Raw genomic sequence first — 16,874 nt, 5'->3', positions numbered from 1 at the left:
GACACTACTCTTTCAACTTTTTTATGTTTATAATTGTTTTGAAAAGGAAGATTGGGAGCTCTTGTACCAGGTTTTACTTTGTTCTCTTGAGATGAACATTCTGAAAGATGAGGACCACAGGAGCGGTGATGTTTCCTAGTGGCCCAGAGTAGGATACAGCTGTTGGGGGCTCCAAGCCGCTGAAGAGCTGCTCATCGCCTCTCACCTCTCCAAGCCTGGGCCATGCTGGGGACTCTTCTGCATCAAACAGTGCTAAAGAAGATTCCCGCGGAGGGGAGATGTCGCAAAACAGCTTTCCCTGACCGGGAATCGAACCCGGGCCGCAGCGGTGAAAGCGCCGAATCCTAGCCACTAGACCACCAGGGAACTCCCAGAGACCTCTTATCTCTGGCCTCCAGACCGTACATCTCTTTGCACCCAACTCGGGGAAGCCTGGACGCCTACCGTCCTGGATGCTGCCCTCTCCTTCAGCGATCCTCCCCCAAGGCCCTTTCCGCCTCGCTTTATCCAAAACGCAAGACAGCCTGCCACACGCCGAGCACTGTCAGGTCTTCCCAAGTTTCGGAGCGAGGCGGCTCTGCCCTGCCGCACCTTAGACCTGACCTAGAGATGCGCCTTTGCGCGCGGCAGCGTGTGGAGAGACGGTGGCCGGGTCCAGCGCAAGGGACAAGCCTGCAGGGAGGAAGCGCCCAGGGTGGGAAGGAGGCCGAGCACGAGCCCCCAAGAACTCCAATATCAAAAAGGGCTCAGACGGATGCCGAAACAGAGGCAGCCTGGATGAATAACTCTTGGAACCAGGGCCCCGGGACCCCGAATTGAACTCCGGATTTTCCCCCTAAAGTCCTCTGCCCCTGCCACTTCCCCTTCTTTGTTGATGGCCACTCCATCCTTCCCCGTGCTCAGGCAAAAAACTGCGAGTTCTCCTTGGCGATGGTCTTTTCCTCAGACCCCACATCTAATTACTCAGGGATTTACGTGTTCTCTTTGGTGGTATAACGAAGAGTCGGTAGCTCGAATTCACCAGCCGCTCCGTGGAAACCCTATGGGGCTGTTCCACTGTGCTAGCTGTGAGTCGTAATAGACTCGACTGCAACGGATCTTTTGGCTTTTGTCCGTCAAATGTGGACGTGGGTCTACGCAGTCCCTCCCTTTCCTGAGCTCTGAATTTGCACCGACGACTTTCCTGATAAAGGCGGGAGGTCAATTTAAGGCGTAGCCCTCGGCTCGCTCAGACCTTAGGGTTCGAGACCCTTAATTTCCGGGCGTGGGGTTCTGCTGCATTTGCCCCTTTGCTTTGGCTCTGTCTCTCAAAATCAGCCTGTTTCTGGCCTGTCTTGAAGAGTTGCGGACATGCCTGGGACCCCTCCGCTCCTCTCCTCTCTCCAGGTTAAGAAACCAACCCCCTTCGGGTTCCTCCTGCAGAGAAGCTTCCGAAGGCGCTGTTTTTCCTGTCTTGAAGTGCGCGCGCCCAGGTGTGCAGTTTGTGAGGGCGTAGGCGGTGAGTTTGTGGTTCTCCAGTAGCCTTCTCTTCTCTCCCCTCTGTGTAAGAGATGGACAACCGCCCTCTTTGTCCAATTCAGGACGGATCCCAAAGGGTCGAGACCCGACAGAAAGGCGGTGAACCCTCTCCTCTGGGTGGGCGGGAAGGCGGGAGATTGATCCAGAAGGGAAGGGGAAATGCACGTTATGAAATTTCCTGAACTAAAGCTTCTGGGAAGTCAGCCTCCTCTGGAACAGGGTCGCAGGTCCCTGAAGAGCTTAAGGTAGTCCAGTTGTGTCCCCGTCTCCACTCTGAGCCAAAAAACAAAGTCGAGGACCGAGTCCTGGTTTCCAGTGAGCAAGGAATCTGCGCCCTCCCCAGGGTGGGGGAGCACTTGAACTTCGGGTGTGAAGGCAGAGCGGTAACCTCAGCACCTAGAGCAGCAACTGCAGGAGAAAAGGGCACATTCTTGCCCACCAATTTTTTTTTTTTAACTTGATTTCTAAAGGGAACCCTATGGAGAATAACATTAAAGCCTGTGAGCTACAGAAACTCTTTGCCCATTGGCGGTTGCCCTGAGGCGAAGGTGAAAAACCTGCGCAAACCACCTCCGTTAACTTTCGCACTCCATGATCTGTTGAGCAGAAAAATAAAGAAGGCAAACGAAGATGAGTTTCCAGTATTGAAATAAAACTTCCCTTGAAAAAGAATCTCCAAGAGTGAGGAGGAAGAAATCAAGCGATTGTGAATTCTGCATGAGCTTCCCCTGGGTCCTGCGGTTTATACTCGGCTTCTTGGTCCGGTGTCCAAAGGAATCCAGTGCAGGCCTTCAAGGCTGGCTTGGTATGTGTTGGTTGTTCGATATTTTCAAAGAGCCAAATGTCCTAAGACACATGTTTTAGCCTTTGCTAAAAAATAAGGCACGGCTAAAACATGAAGGCGTGATGTAAAGTAGTGGACTGAAATCCAGCCGCGCAGTGGAGAGGTGCTGAGGCAAAAGGGCTTGAGAGGAGAGAGCGCAGGTCAGGCCCCAGGGAGAGTACGCGGCAGGGCCTGCAGGGAGGGTTCTACTGTTCCTGGGTGGACGGGAAGTCTGGATCATTTTGAGTGTGTGTGATAAAATAGGAAACAAAACACGTGCCATTTCAACCGCTTTATGTGCACAATTTAATGACAGTGCTTAGGTTCACCATGTTGTGGAACCATCACCACTATCCGTTCCCGAAGTTTTTCATCACCCTTAACAGAAATCCAGCGCCCCTTAAGCAGTCATTCCTGCCTTTTCCCTCCCACCTGCCCCTGGTAACCATTAGTAAACTTTGGCCTCTATGCATTTGCTGTTCTAGAGATTCCAAGTAGGTGGGATCATATAATATTTGTCCTTTTTCGTCTGGCTTATTTCATTCAGCATAATTTTTCTAGGTTCATCCATGTCTTAACATATATCAGGATCTCCTTTCTCTTTATGGCTGAATAATATTCCACTGTATGGATATACCACATTCTGTTTATCCACTCCTCTGTTGATGGACACTTGGGTTGTTTACACCTTTTGGCTCTTGTGGATAATGCTGCAATGAGCATTGGTGTACAAGGATCTGTTTGCCTTTCTGCTTTCAATTCTTTGGGGGTATATACCTAGTAATGGAGGTGTTGGGTCATTTGGGAATTCTATGGTTAACTGTTTTGAGGAACCATCAAACGAATTTCCACAGAGGCTGAACCATTTTACAATCCCACCAGCAATGGGTGAGGGTTCCAATTTTCCACATCCTCAGCAATGCTTGTTTTCTGGTTTATGCCAAAAGGTTGAGCACTCGACTACTAACTGAAAGGTTTGTGGTTGGAACCCACGCAGAGGCGCCTCGGAAGGCAAGTCTGGCGATCTGCTCCTGAAAGATCCAAAACTCCAAGCCATTGCCATCTAGTCAATTCTGACTCATAGCGACCCTACAGGACAGAGTAGAGCTGCCCCATAGGCTTTCCGAGGCTGTGATCTTTACAGAAGCAGGCCGCCACATCTCTCTCCCACAGAGGGGCTGGTGGTCCAAACTGCTGACCTTTCAGTTAGCAGCCGAGCGCTTTAGCCAGTGCACCACCAAGTCACAGCCTTCAGAACCCTATGGAGCAGTTAGCTCTGCACTGCACTCATGAGATGGTCATGAGTCCTAATCAACTCCATGGCAACTAACACCAAGTGGGGGGATGAATAAGGAGTAATGACATTGAACATCTTTTCATGGAAACACGGATCATTTGTCTGGAACATCAGTGCCCTTAAAGGGGCCACCGAGGCGCTGGTCCGAAGCCCCAGGGTGAGAGCCTTCACAGCTCCTGGGCTGTGGGGAGCTGGAGAGCCCGAGAGGAGCTTAGTTCTGGAAATGGGAGCTCTAGCGAAATTTGGGCTCCTGAACCTCGGTGGAGCACCCCACCCCACTCCCCCTCCCGAAGTCCTAGCTTCCGGGATAAAAAAAAAAAAAAAATTCCGGGATAGGTGCAGAAAACTACTTTAAGGTCTAAGGGAAGCCACAGGTTCCTTTGCCTGAAGGGATTGTTGGTGTTTTCCCCGAGGGCTTTTTCCAGCTGCTGGCAGTGGAATTTCAAATGTAGTTGAATTTCGGATGTTGCAAGCCAAAGTACTTGGAGACTGCAGGGCTTACGATTTTCCTGGACAAATTCTTAGGCTAGCTCAGTCACGTGGTTTCCGTAGGGTAGTGGTTATCACGTTCGGCTCAGGCGGGAAGGGTCCCTGTTTAGAAGGCGGGCTAAAACAGGTTTCTTTTCCTGAAGGGTTAAGCGTTTGCCAACAGCCTTTAAGGAGAAAAAAAACAAAAAAATGACAGGAAGACTTCATTACTGAGTACCTAAGCCAGACCTCATTTCTCTGCGTTAAGTCAGATGGGAGACCAGGACACAATTCTCGTCTGGTTCTTGGGAGGCGGGGCACCAAACTAGACATGCTTTATGTGAGTTTTAGTTCCAGAGAGTTGTAAAGGTTCTCTTTGTTCTCTTCTATCACCTGAACCTTCTCCACAGGCTGACACTGAAGAAGTAAACGGCCTCAGGAAGCACCGAGGGAACCCTTCAGGCAAAGGAGACTGAGACTCCCGATATGCCCTGGCTTAGGGTCCCTCGCCTACCCTGGAAACAAGGACCATGGGGCCCCACACGCTGGATTTGACATCTCACATCAAAAGCAAACTGAAGTGGCAGGAACAAGAGAAAGAGATAAGAAAGGCGTTAAAGCTAAGTCTTGAGAGAAATGACCAGTCAAGGCAAATGCAGTGAGCCTTGGTTCGCTTGGTGCTTACTGAGGCCCTTTCCAGGACTTTGCTGCTGCCAGTCCAATTTCGAAATGGGATTGAATTTGGTACATTGAAAGTCACAAAAGGTCAAGAAGGCCACCATAGAGTTTTCATGGATGTTCCTTAGATTATGTGAACCTCAGGGTTTCCGTAGTGTAGTGGTTATCACGTTCGCCTCACACGCCAAAGGTCCCCGGTTCGAAACCGGGCGGAAACAGTTGCTTGTTTTACTCCTCAGAGCCCATTGCTACTTTTCCCCATTGCTTTAGATCTAGAATCAGACACGAGTCCCGGAAAGTCCCAGAGGGAAATGCACAAACTGTGATGACCCGTAGGAAGGTGCAATACCGCCAGAAGTACTGCAAGGTTTTTGTCACTTTATATGAACCTAAATCCTAGGGTTCGTCTATGGAAATGGATCCTAAGGGAGTAGAAGCAGGGCGGAAGGAATATAGTGATGGATACGGCTAGGTTTACTGATTGATACAGGTGCACTAGGTAGAAATTCTGGAGCCACTGTATTAGTTTGAGCAGTTGTCAGCAATTCTACATTGTTCACTTGAACCAGTTCACTGTAAACTTGCACCCAAAGGAGGCCTACAGTAAATGAACTTGAAATGGCACAACGTCTTTGATACATTTCTTGTAGTGGAAAATATCTAAAGCCTCAGGGGGATTAGAAAGCTACAGTAAATTTACCATGTAAGACATGTTCATTCACCCACATCTATAGCCCCAGGTATTATCAGGAAGACATAACCTTCAACAAGTCTGTGAGAAATAGACTTATGGGAACTGTCCTTGCATCCTCCAAGCATTCTGTGGTGGCGATTTTATGAAGGACGGTGGGAACCGCTGCCATTTCCTGGGATTTCTGAAATTAATGGGAGTGTAAGTCAGGGTTGCTAAAGACACAGAACGAGGGATTGTAAACAGATAGCTAATGGTGATTACAACTTTCTTTTTGTCCATAAAACCATATACTCAACTTAATTTCCAAAGTATATGGAAAGGGTTAAATAAGTAATACCAAAACCAAACCTGTTGATGTTGAGTCGATTCCGACTCATAGCGACCCTATAGGACACAGTAGAACTGCCACGCAGGGTTTCCAAGGAGCGCCTGGTGGGTTCAAACTGCCGACCTTTTGGTTATCAGCCGTAGCACTTAACCACTACACCACCAGGGTTTCAATAAATAATAGTAGAAGTAAACAAAGTGGAAAAAAGAAAAACACTTGGCAAAAGCAACTCCGGGAGGCGGGGCCAAGATGGCGGACTAGGTAGACGCTACCTCGGATCCCTCTTGCAAGAGAAACCCGGAAAAACAAGTGAATCGATCACGTACATAACAATCTACGAACCCTGAACAACAAACACAGATTTAGAGACGGAAAACGAACAAATACGGGGAAGCAGCGATTGTTTTCAGAGCCTGGAGCCAGCGTCCCAGTCAGCGGATTTTCTGGAAAAACTAGTTTCCCAGTGATGGCTCGGAGACAGCGGTCCATATTAAACCACATAAAGAAGCAGACCATGACAGCTTCTACAACCCCCCAAAGAAAAGAATCAAAATCTTTCCCAAATGAAGATACAATCCTGGAATTATCAGATACAGAATATAAAAAACTAATTTACAGAATGCTTCAAGACATCACAAATGAAATAAGGCAAACTGCAGAAAAAGCCAAGGAACACACTGATAAAACTGTTGAAGAACTCAAAAAGATTATTCAAGAACATAGTGGAAAAATTAATAAGTTGCAAGAATCCATAGAGAGACAGCATGTAGAAATCCAAAAGATTAACAATAAGATTACAGAATTAGACAACGCAATAGGAAGTGAGAGGAGCAGACTCGAGCAATTAGAATGCAGAGTGGGACATCTGGAGGACCAGGGAATGAACACCAACATAGCTGAAAAAAAATCAGATAAAAGAATTAAAAAAAAATGAAGAAACCCTAAGAATCATGTGGGACTCTATCAAGAAGGATAACTTGCGGGTAATTGGAGTCCCAGAACAGGGAGGGAGGACAGAAAACACAGAGAAAATAGTTGAAGAACTCCTGACACAAAACTTCCCTGACATCATGAAAGACGAAAGGATATCTATCCAAGATGCTCATCGAACCCCATTTAAGATTGATCCAAAAAGAAAAACACCAAGACATATTATCATCAAACTCGCCAAAACCAAAGATAAAGAGAAAATTTTAAAAGCAGCCAGGGAGAAAAGAAAGGTTTCCTTCAAGGGAGAATCAATAAGAATAAGTTCAGACTACTCAGCAGAAACCATGCAGGCAAGAAGGGAATGGGACGACATATACAGAGCAGTGAAGGAGAAAAACTGCCAGCAAAGGATCATATATCCAGCAAAACTCCCTCTGAAATACGAAGGCGAAATTAAGATATTTACAGATAAACACAAGTTTAGAGAATTTGCAAAAACCAAACCAAAGCTACAAGAAATACTAAAGGATATTGTTTGGTCAGAAAACCAATAATATCAGATATCAGCACAACACAAGGTCACAAAACAGAACATCCTGGTATCAACTCAAATAGGGAAATCACAAAAACAAATTAAGATTAATTAAAAAAAAAAACTCATAACAGGGAATCAGGGAAGTCAATGTGTAAAAGATCACAATAATCAAAAAGAGGGACTAAATACAGGAGGCATAGAACTGCCATATGGAGAGTGATACCAGGCGATATAGAACAATACAAGTTAGGTTTTTACTTAAAAAAATAGGGGTAAATAATAAGGTAACCACAAAGAGGTATAAGAACTCCATAACTCAAGATAAAAGCCAAGAAAAACGTAACGACTCAACAAACATAAAGTCAAACACTACGAAAATGAGGATCTCACAATTTACTAAGAAAAACGTCTCAACACAAAAAAGTATGTGGAAAAATGAAATTGTCAACAACACACATAAAAAGGCATCAAAATGACAACACTAAATACGTATTTATCTATAATTACGCTGAATGTAAATGGACTAAACGCACCAATAAAGAGACAGAAAGTCTCGGACTGGATAAAGAAACACGATCCGTCTATATGCTGCCTACAAGAGACACACCTTAGACTTAGAGACACAAACAAACTAAAACTCAAAGGATGGAAAAAAATATATCAAGCAAACAATAAGCAAAAAAGAAGAGGAGTAGCAATATTAATTTCTGACAAAATAGACTTTAGACTTAAATCCACCACAAAGGATAAAGAAGGACACTACACAATGATAAAAGGGACAATTGATCAGGAAGACATAACCATATTAAATATTTACGCACCCAATGACAGGGCTGCAAGATACATAAATCAAATTTTAACAGAATTGAAAAGTGAGATAGACACCTCCACAATTATAGTAGGAGACTTCAACACACCACTTTCGGAGAAGGACAGGACATCCAGTAAGAAGCTCAATAGAGACACGGAAGACCTAATTACAACAATCAACCAACTGGACCTCATTGACTTATACAGAACTCTCCACCCAACTGCTGCAAAGTATACTTTTTTTTCCTAGCGCACATGGAACATTCTCTAGAATAGACCACATATTAGGTCATAAAACAAACCTTTGCAGAGTCCAAAACATCGAAATATTACAAAGCATCTTCTCAGACCACAAGGCAATAAAACTAGAAATCAATAACAGAAAAACTAGGGAAAAGAAATCAAATACTTGGAAAATGAACAATACCCTCCTGAAAAAAGACTGGGTTATAGAAGACATCAAGGAGGGAATAAGGAAATTCATAGAATGCAACGAGAATGAAAATACTTCCTATCAAAACCTCTGGGGCACAGCAAAAGCAGTGTTCAGAGGCCAATTTATATCGATAAATGCACACATACAAAAAGAAGAAAGAGCCAAAATCAGAGAACTGTCCCGACAACTTGAACAAATAGAAAGTGAGCAACAAAAGAATCCATCAGGCACCAGAAGAAAACAAATAATAAAAATTAGAGCTGAACTAAATGAATTAGAGAACAGAAAAACAATTGAAAGTATTAACAAAGCCAAAAGCTGGTTCTTTGAAAAAATTAACAAAATTAATAAACCATTGGCTAGACTGACTAAAGAAATACAGGAAAGGAAACAAATAACCCGCATAAGAAACGAGAAGGACCACATCACAACAGAACCAACTGAAATTAAAAGAATCATATCAGATTTTTACGAAAAATTGTACTCTAACAAATTTGCAAACCTAGAAGAAATGGATGAATTCCTGGAAAAACACTACCTACCTAAACTAACACATTCAGAACTAGAACAACTAAATAGACCAGTAACAAAAAAAGAGATTGAAACGGTAATCAAAAAACTCCCAACAAAAAAAAAGCCCTGGCCCGGATGGCTATACTGCAGAGTTCTACCAAACTTTCAGAGAAGAGTTAACACCACTACTACTAAAGGTATTTCAAAGCATAGAAAATGACGGAATACTACCCAACTCATTCTATGAAGCCACCATCTCCCTGATACCAAAACCAGGTAAAGACATTACAAAAAAAGAAAATTACAGACCTATATCCCTTATGAACATAGGTGCAAAAATCCTCAACAAAATTCTAGCCAATAGAATTCAACGACATATCAAAAAAATAATTCACCACGATCAAGTGGGATTTATACCAGGTATGCAAGGCTGGTTTAATATCAGAAAAACCATTAATGTAATCCATCACATAAATAAAACAAAAGACAAAAACCACATGATCTTATCAATTGATGCAGAAAAGGCATTTGACAAAGTCCAACACCCATTTATGATAAAAACTCTCACCAAAATAGGAATTGAGGGAAAATTCCTCAACATAATAAAGGGCATTTATGCAAAGCCAACAGCCAATATCACTCTAAATGGAGAGAACCTGAAAGCATCTCCCTTGAAAACAGGAACCAGACAAGGATGCCCTTCATCACCGCTCTTATTCAACATCGTGCTAGAAGTCCTAGCCAGGGCAATTAGGCTAGACAAAGAAATAAAAGGCATCCGGATAGGCAAGGAGGAAGTAAAATTATCTCTATTTGCAGATGCCATGATCTTATACACAGAAAACCCTAAGGAATCCTCTAGAAAACTACTGAAACTAATAGAAGAGTTTGGCAGAGTCTCAGGTTATAAAATAAACATACAAAAATCACTTGGATTCCTCTACATCAACAAAAAGAACACCGAAGAGGAAATAACCAAATCAATACCATTCACAGTAGCCCCCAAGAAGATAAAATACTTAGGAATAAATCTTACCAAGGATGTAAAAGACCTATACAAAGAAAACTACAAAGCTCTACTATAAGAAATTCAAAAGCACATACTTAAGTGGAAAAACATACCTTGCTCATGGATAGGAAGACTTAACATAGTAAACATGTCTATTCTACCAAAAGCCATCTATACATATAACGCACTTCCGATCCAAATTCCAATGTCATTTTTTAAGGTGATAGAGAAACAAATCACCAATTTCCTATGGAAGGGAAAGAAGCCTCGGATAAGCAAAAAAAGCAAAGCATTACTGAAAAAGAAGAAGAAAGTGGGAGGCCTCACTCTACCTGATTTCAGAAGCTATTATACAGCCACAGTAGTCAAAACAGCCTGGTACTGGTACAACAACAGGCACATAGACCAATGGAACAGAATTGAGAACCCAGATATAAAAACATCCACGTATGAGCAGCTGATATTTGACAAAGGCCCAGTGTCAGTTAATTGAGGAAAAGATAGCCTTTTTAACAAATGGTGCTGGCATAACTGGATATCCATTTGCAAAAAAATGAAACAGGACCCATACCTCACACCATGCACAAAAACTAACTCCAAGTGGATCAAAGACCTAAACATAAAGACTAAAACGATAAAGATCACGGAAGAAAAAATAAGGACAACCCTAGGAGCCCTAACGCAAGGCATAAACAGAATACAAAACATTACCAAAAATGACGAAGAGAAACCAGATAACTGGAGGCTCCTAAAAATCAAACACCTATGCTCATCTAAAGACTTCACCAAAAGACTAAAAAGACCACCTACAGACTGGGAAAGAATTTTCAGCTATGACATCTCCGACCAGCGCCTCATCTCTAAAATCTATATGATTCTGTCAAAACTCAACCACAAAAAGACAAACAACCCAATCAAGAAGTGGGCAAAGGATATGAACACACACTTCACTAAAGAAGATATTCAGGCAGCTAACAGATACATGAGAAAATGCTCTCGATCATTAGCCATTACAGAAATGCAAATTAAAACTACAATGAGATTCCATCTCACTCCAATAAGGCTGGCATTAATCCAAAAATTACAAAATAATAAATGTTGGAGAGGCTGCGGGGAGATTGGAACTCTTATACACTGCTGGTGGGAATGTAAAATGGTACAACCACTTTGGAAATCTATCTGACGTTATCTTAAACAGTTAGAAATAGGACTACCATACAACCCAGAAATCCCACTCCTCGGAATATACCCTAGAGATACAAGAGCCTTCACACAAACAGATATATGCACACCCATGTTTATTGCAGCTCTGTTTACAATAGCAAAAAGCTGGAAGCAACCAAGGTGTCCATCAGCGGATGAATGGGGTAAATAAATTGTGGTATATTCACACAATGGAATACTACGCATCGATAAAGAACAGTGACGAATCTGTGAAACATTTCATAACATGGAGGAACCTGGAAGACATTATGCTGAGCGAAATTAGTCAGAGGCAAAAGGACAAATATTGTATAAAACCACTATTATAAGATCTTGAGAAATAGTAAAAACTGAGAAGAACACATACTTTTGTGGTTACGGGGGGGAGGGAGGGAGGGAGGGAGGGAGGGACAGGGTTTTTTACTGATTAATTAGTAGCTAAGAACTGCTTTAGGTGAAGGGAAGGACAACACTCAATACATGGAAGGTCAGCTCAGTTGGACTGGACCAAAAGCAAAGAAGTTTCTGGGATAAAATGAATGCTTCAAAGGTCAGCGGAGCAAGGGTGGGGGTTTGGGGACCATGGTTTAAGGGGACTTCTAAGTCAATTGGCAAAATAATTCTATTATGAAAACATTCTGCATTCCACTTTGAAATGTGGCGTCTGGGGTCTTAAATGCTAACAAGCGGCCATCTAAGATGCATCAATTGGTCTCAACCCACCTGAAGCGAAGGAGAATGAAGAACACCAAGGTCACACGACAACTAAGAGCCCAAGAGACAGAAAGGGCCACATGAACCAGAGACCTACCTCATCCTGAGACCAGAAGAACTAGTTGGTGCCCGGCCACAATCGATGACTGCCGTGACAGGGAGCACAACAGAGAACCCCTGAAGGAGCAGGAGATCAGTGGGATGCAGACCACAAATTCTCATAAAAAGACCATACTTAATGGTCTGACTGAGACTAGAGGAATCCCGGCGGTCATGGTCCCCAAACCTTCTGTTGGCACAGGACAGGAACCATCCCCGAAGACAACTCATCAGACATGGAAGGGACTGGACAGTGGGTGGGAGAGAGATGCTGATGAAGAGTGAGCTAATTATATCAGGTGGACACTTGAGACTGTGTTGGCATCTTCTGTCTGGAGGGGGGATGGGAGGATAGAGAGAGTTGGAAGCTGGCAAAAAATCACTCTTCTGAGGACTCTCACCAGAGATTAGATTTGCCTATTCTTGAAATGCACATGAATGAATGCACATGAATGAATGCACATGTCCACACAAAGACTCAGATAAGCAGGCTCATAGCAGCCTTTTCACAAAAGTCAAAACTGGAAATAACCCAATTGTCCATCAACTGTGGTGTATTCACACATTGGAATAACTCACTTATCAACAATACCACAATGAAGAAGTGATAAACGCAACAACATGGCTATACCTTGAAAACAATGTTGCGTGACAAAAGAAAAAAACGAACAAGAGTCAGATCCAAAAAAATGTGCATTCATTCATGTGCATTTCAAGAATAGGCAAAACTAATCTCTGGTGACAGACCTCAGAAGAGTGATTAACTAAACCGGGGAAGGGATGGGGGACGGGGATTACCTGGAAAGGAGCTCCGTGGACCTTGCTGGGATGGTGGAAACTTTCTATAACTTGATTACATTTGTCAAAATTCGATAATTGTTCACTAAAGATTTCTGCATTATACTCAGTGCGAAGTACACTTCAGTAAAGTGCTGTTAGCAAAAAAACTGAGGGACATGGCTCGCACACGGATTATGGCAGGGAGTTTGGATTTTACTGTAAACGCATCGAAAGTTTATTCTGGTGTCGTGTAAAAAAGCCCAGTTGCTATTTGAAATACCTTTACCAAGAAAACGGTTATGACCACTTCATCTCAACAGTGGAAAGTGCTTCTAAGGCCGAGTGAGAGGCATTTCACCTTTGGGCCAGATGTGGGGCGCACGCAAGGTTTCCCTTAGACCAGGCTCCAGGCATGCTCACTGTCAGAGTTCCTGTCCTTCTGATCCCTAGCTGGAAGGCTTGCTGCCTTCTTGCCGCAGGTAGGGAGCGATGCAGATGCGGGAATGAAATGCAAACCAAACCAAAAGAAGCGCGCCGCTACGTCGGACACTGCCGTGACTCGGATTCGAACCACGGTTGCTACACTGCCGTGACTCGGATTCGAACCACGGTTGCTGCGGTCACAACGCAGAGTACTCACCACTATACGACCACAGCGCGCCACAAACCTATCAGCACTCTCTGGTCTTCTTACACTGTATTGACAGAAAAACATTCACACTGTTTTGTCGTTTTGTTCTTGAACAGCCACAGGTGCGCCGCTTTTCTCCCATTTCCTGCCCTCTCTCAGCTCCTCCTTCCCGGTTGTGCTACACCTTGAAATGCATTCTCTCCTTCCCAGGACCTCGCCTGAGTCTCTGCACAGGCCTCCTGGAGGTCTGGTTCTCCTCCACGCCTCCCAGCTTTCCTTCGCTCCTCTTCACCAATCCCCTTTCCCCGTTTATTTTCCGCGCTCCCGCCACACCGACCGTAACCGAGGCGAGCGGGGGACGTCCACGGCGCGGGCGGGCGGTCGGGCGAAGGCAGAGCAACCCTGTCGTGGACCCCACTGGGCTCAGACTGGGGTTGCAGACCCGGGGGTCTCCGGGGGTCGCTGGCATCTGAGGCGGACAAGGAGCAAGGAGGGGCGAAGGCCGTTTTGGCTACCCTCCTAGCTGCAGACTCACCCAAACGCACTGCTTTCAACGCGACGAACAACAGGATTTGTCGCCCCAACTTGTCGGGTTTTCCGAGGCTTTGCGCAAATGGCTCGGCAGAAAGCTTCTGGCGCCACCTAGCGCTTCACAGGAGTTCACTCGTTGTTGAAAAGGAAGAGGTTACCTGTGGTCTCTGTGGCGCAATCGGTTAGCGCGTTCGGCTGTTAACCGAAAGGTTGGTGGTTCGAGCCCACCCAGGGACGTTCCTTAGGTTTTATATGTGTTAGGATGTCCCCAGAGCTTCTGCTGCTTATATCTTACTATATACAGGCAGAGAGCAACATCAGTTAGCCTTCTATCCTCTTTGCTTGGAAACTGAGAACTCAGTAATGATTGAAAGAGAGGAATCATCGGAGTTGCTTTTGACAAGTTTTTTTTTTCCACTTTGTTTACTTCTACTATTATTTATTGAAACCCTGGTGTTGTAGTGGTTAAGTGCTACGGCTGATAACCAAAAGGTCGGCAGTTTGAATCCACCAGGCGCTCCTTGGAAACCCTGTGTGGCAGTTCTACTGTGTCCTATAGGGTCGCTATGAGTTGGAATCGACTCGACAGCAATAGGTTTGGTTTTGGTATTATTTATTTAACCCTTTTTTTTAAATATATAATTTGGAAATCAAGTTGGGTCTATGGATTTATGAATACAAAAAAAGTTGTACTCACCTTTAGCTATCTAGCTACCTATACTCGCTCGTTCTGTGTCGTTAGCAACCCTGACTTACACTCCCATTAATTTCAGAAATCCCAGGAAATGGCAGCGGTTCCCACAGTCCTTCATAAAATCGCCACCACAGAATGCTTGGAGGATGCAAGGACAGTTCCCATAAGTCTATTTCTCACAGACTTGTTGAAGGTTATGCCTTCCTGATAATACCTGGGGCTATAGATGTGGGTGAATGAACATGTCTTACATGGTAAATTTACTGTAGCTTTCTAATCCCCCTGAGGCTTTAGATATTTTCCACTACAAGAAATGTATCTAAGACGTTGTGCCATTTCAAGTTCATTTACTGTAGGCCTCCTTTGGGTGCAAGTATTCAGTGAACTGGTTCAAGTGAACAATGTAGAATTGCCGACAGCTGCTCAAACTAATGCAGTGGCTCCAGAATTTCTACCTAGTGCACCTGTATCAATCAGTAAACCTGGCCGTATCCATCACTACATTCCTTCCGCCCTACTTCTACTCCCTTAGGATCCATTTCCATAGACGAACCCTAGGATTTAGGTTCATGTAAAGTGGCAGAAATCTTGCAGTACTTCTGGTGGTATTGCACCTTCCTATGGGTCATCACAGTTTGTGCATTTCCCTCTGGGACTTTCCGGGACTCGTGTTTGATTCTAGATCTAAAAAAAAAAAAAGATCTAAAGCAATGGGGAAAAGTAGCAATGGGCTCTGAGGAGTAAAACAAGCAACTGTTTCCGCCCGGTTTTGAACCGGGGACCTTTCGCGTGTGAGGCGAACGTGATAACCACTACACTACGGAAACACTGAGGTTCACATGATCTAAGGAACATCCGTGAAAACTCTATGGTGGCCTTCTTGACCTTTTGTGACTTTCAATGTACCAAATTCAGTCCCATTTCGAAATTGGACTGGCAGCAGCAAAGTCCTGGAAAGGGCCTCAGTAAGCACCAAGCGAACCAAGGCTCACTGCATTTGCCTTGACTGGTCATTTCTCTCAAGACTTAGCTTTAACGCCTTTCTTATCTCTTTCTCTTGTTCCTGCCACTTCAGTTTGCTTTTGATGTGAGATGTCAAATCCAGCGTGTGGGGCCCCATGGTCCTTGTTTCCAGGGTAGGCGAGGGACCCTAAGCCAGGGCATATCGGGAGTCTCAGTCTCCTTTGCCTGAAGGGTTCCCTCGGTGCTTCCTGAGGCCGTTTACTTCTTCAGTGTCAGCCTGTGGAGAAAGTTCAGGTGATAGAAGAGAACCAAGAGAACCTTTACAACTCTCTGGAACTAAAACTCACATAAAGCATGTCTAGTTTGGTGCCCCGCCTCCCAAGAACCAGATGAGAATTGTGTCCTGGTCTCCCATCTGACTTAACGCAGAGAAATGAGGTCTGGCTTAGGTACTCAGTAATGAAGTCTTCCTGTCATTTTTTTGTTTTTTTTTTCTCCTTAAAGGCTATTGGCAAACGCTTAACCCTTCAGGAAAAGAAACCTGTTTTAGCCCGCCTTCTAAACAGGGACCCTTCCCGCCTGAGCCGAACGTGATAACCACTACCCTACGGAAACCACGTGACTGAGCTAGCCTAAGAATTTGTCCAGGAAAATCGTAAGCCCTGCAGTCTCCAAGTACTTTGGCTTGCAACATCCGAAATTCAACTACATTTGAAATTCCACTGCCAGCAGCTGGAAAAAGCCCTCGGGGAAAACACCAACAATCCCTTCAGGCAAAGGAGCCTGTGGCTTCCCTTAGACCTTAGTTTTCTGCACCTATCCCGGAATTTTTTTTTTTTTTTATCCCGGAAGCTAGGACTTCGGGAGGGGGAGTGGGGTGGGGTGCTCCACCGAGGTTCAGGAGCCCAAAGTTCGCTAGAGCTCCCATTTCCAGAACTAAGCTCCTCTCGGGCTCTCTAGCTCCCCACAGCCCAGGAGCTGTGAAGGCTCTCACCCTGGGGCTTCGGACCAGCGCCTCGGTGGCCCCTTTAAGGGCGCTGATGTTCCAGACAAATGATCCGTGTTTCCATGAAAAGATGTTCAATGTCATTACTCCTTATTCATCCCCCCACTTGGTGTTAGTTGCCATGGAGTTGATTAGGACTCATGACCATCTCATGAGTGCAGTGCAGAGCTAACTGCTCCATAGGGTTCTGAAGGCTGTGACTTGGTGGTGCACT

General features: G+C 44.6%; 4 non-coding genes across 4 annotated transcripts; 2 read left to right on the top strand and 2 right to left on the bottom strand.

Moving 5' to 3' along the window:
• Positions 1 to 294: 294 nt before the first annotated feature.
• On the bottom strand, positions 295 to 366 carry TRNAE-UUC (transfer RNA glutamic acid (anticodon UUC)). The gene has a single exon. It is a non-coding gene; the product is annotated as a tRNA-Glu (tRNA).
• Positions 367 to 4,929: 4,563 nt separating this feature from the next.
• On the top strand, positions 4,930 to 5,002 carry TRNAV-CAC (transfer RNA valine (anticodon CAC)). Its single transcript has one exon. It is a non-coding gene; the product is annotated as a tRNA-Val (tRNA).
• A 9,158-nt stretch (positions 5,003 to 14,160) lies between these two features.
• TRNAN-GUU (transfer RNA asparagine (anticodon GUU)) lies at positions 14,161 to 14,234 on the top strand. Its single transcript has one exon. It is a non-coding gene; the product is annotated as a tRNA-Asn (tRNA).
• A 1,211-nt stretch (positions 14,235 to 15,445) lies between these two features.
• Positions 15,446 to 15,518, bottom strand: TRNAV-CAC (transfer RNA valine (anticodon CAC)). Its single transcript has one exon. It is a non-coding gene; the product is annotated as a tRNA-Val (tRNA).
• Positions 15,519 to 16,874: the final 1,356 nt, after the last annotated feature.

The sequence above is a fragment of the Elephas maximus genome, chromosome 3 (genome assembly GCF_024166365.1).
Source record: "Elephas maximus indicus isolate mEleMax1 chromosome 3, mEleMax1 primary haplotype, whole genome shotgun sequence".
NCBI classification, from domain to species: Eukaryota; Metazoa; Chordata; class Mammalia; order Proboscidea; family Elephantidae; genus Elephas; species Elephas maximus.
Note: the sequence above shows the minus strand (reverse complement) of the source record. Positions and strands in the feature narration are given on the sequence as shown.